Here is a 2,500-nt window from a genome sequence, read left to right as displayed (position 1 = left end):
GAAACAGCGCTGGTTCAGACACGGTGGGCGCAGTGTTGGAATCGGCAGCGCCGAGAAAATCGGCAAAGTCGGCAGAATCGGCAGCAGGTGCTGGCGATGAGTCAGGACGGACTGGATAGTCCAAGGCTCGATGAGAAAGACCGCTGGTTTAGACACTGGGGCAGTGGCAGCCCGCGGGGCAGTGTCGGCAGATTCGGCAGCAGTGTCTGCCGATTCGGCAGCGTTGGCTTGTTGGCGCGGGGGGCCGATTCGAGTGGGGACTTGGGCAGCGGGCAGTGAAAGCAAGAGTTTCCCCGATGCTGCCGGGAAAAACGCTCCCCGGGATGGCCGGGTGAGATGACCCGGCGGCCCGCGACGGGTCATTCAATTCCATGCCCCGTCAACATAACTCCCGATGTACTGTTTGCTTTTTCGGAAGAAGAGATCCATCCCCCCATCCTCGGCCAGCCAAAAACGCTCCAATTAATGGCCGGGTGAGATGACCCGGAGGCCCGCGACGCGTCATTCAAATCACTGCCCTATCGGCTACAACTGCTGATGGGTGGGATTAGAGGCCTGCCATGGTGGTGAGGGGCGGCGAGGACCGTGAAAGCTAGAGTTTTTCAGAGGCTGCCGGGAAAAAGGCCCCTCGGGTGGCGGGGTGCGAGGACCAGGCGCGTCATTCAATTCTCTTCCCTATCAACTTGGCTCCCGTTGGCGGGATTGGAGGCCTACTGTTTGTTACAGGGCTAAAATCGTCAGGGGAAGAGCTGACGAAACAATGCTGGTTTGGATGCAGGGGGTAGTGTTGGAATCGGCAGCGCGGACAAAATCGGCAAAGTCGACAAAAAAGACTGTTGGTCTGGACATCGGGGCAGCGGCAGCCATGCCGACAGGGGGGGAAATCGGCAGCGCAGATTTGTGCAGCTGCAGGTTCGTCGGGGAAATCGGCAGCGCAGATTTTTCGATGAACATGGGCTGGAAGATGGACTGTCCAGGCCAGGCAGGGAAATTCGTCAAGGGGACACGCTGACGAAACAGCGCTGGTTCAGGCACGGCGGGCAGTGTTGGAATCGGCAGCGCCGACGAAATCGGCAAAGTCGGCAGAATCGGCAGCGGGTGCTGGCGATGAGTCTGGACGATTTATAGTCCAGGGCTTGATGGAAAAGACTGTTGGTCCAGACAATGGGGCAGTGGCAGCGCGGATTTGTGCAGCTGCAGGTTCGTCGGGGAAAATCGGCAGCGCAGATTTTTCGACGAACAGGGGCTGGGCGCTGGACTGGCCGGGCCAGGCAGGAAAATTCGTCAGGGGGGCACGCTGACGAAAACAGGGGCTGCGGAGTGGAAAATCGGCAGCGCAGATTTTTCGACGAACAGGGGCTGGACCGGCCGGGCCAGGCAGGAAAATTCGTCAGGGGGGCACGCTGACGAAAAGAGGGGCTGCCGCGTGGAAAATCGGCAGCGCAGATTTTTCGACGAACAGGGGCTGGACGCTGGACTGGGCCAGGCAGGAAAATTCGTCAGGGGGCACGCTGACGAAAAGAGGGGCTGCCGCGTGGAAAATCGGCAGCGCAGATTTTTCGACGAACATTCGTCAGGGGGGCACGCTGACGAAAAGAGGGGCTGCCGCGTGGAAAATCGGCAGCGCAGATTTTTCGACGAACATTCGTCAGGGGGGCACGCTGAGGAAAACAGGGGCTGCCGCGTGGAAAATCGGCAGCGCAGATTTTTCGACGAACAGGGGCTGGATGCTGGACCGGCCGGGCCAGGCAGGAAAATTCGTCAGGGGGGCACGCTGACGAAAAGAGGGGCTGCCGCGTGGAAAATCGGCAGCGCAGATTTTTCGACGAACAGGGGCTGGACTGGCCGGGCCAGGCAGGAAAATTCGTCAGGGGGGCACGCTGACGAAAAGAGGGGCTGCCGCGTGGAAAATCGGCAGCGCAGATTTTTCGACGAACAGGGGCTGGACGCTGGACTGGGCCAGGCAGGAAAATTCGTCAGGGGGGCACGCTGACGAAAACAGGGGCTGCCGCGTGGAATGGCAGCCTACACGCAGATGCGAATTCGGCAGCGCACGATGGCTTGAGCAGGTCATGGGTTCGACTTGGCGCGATCTGAAACCTGGACGAGGGACTGTCGACGCTGGACGAGCCAGCGCGGTGGCCTGTCGTGCCCCGTTCAGGGGGGGCCTGCCGCGGAGACAGCCCTCGCGGGCTCGACAGCGCAGGCCAGCGTCCCCGACGTCGCTGGCCGCGGCAGGCGAGCTGCCGGGGTTCCCGCATTCCTACAAGAAAACGTCGTGCTTTCCACATGAAACCAATCCAGTAAAATCAGCCATATTTTTATGAGGCTGCCCACTGAATTTGGGGTCATTCCGGGCCGGTTCCTAGTTTTGCGGATTTACTCGATTTCTAATGGTAGGAAAATTAAAACAAATACTTCCCGACCTCGAAAAATTCTGGGAAAATTAATGAAGGTGGATTGGATTTTTGCCAACCTCTGTGCAAAATTTCAGCTCAAA

The sequence above is a fragment of the Populus nigra genome, chromosome 2 (assembly GCF_951802175.1).
Source record: "Populus nigra chromosome 2, ddPopNigr1.1, whole genome shotgun sequence".
NCBI classification, from domain to species: domain Eukaryota; kingdom Viridiplantae; phylum Streptophyta; class Magnoliopsida; order Malpighiales; family Salicaceae; genus Populus; species Populus nigra.
This window is presented reverse-complemented; position numbering follows the sequence as displayed.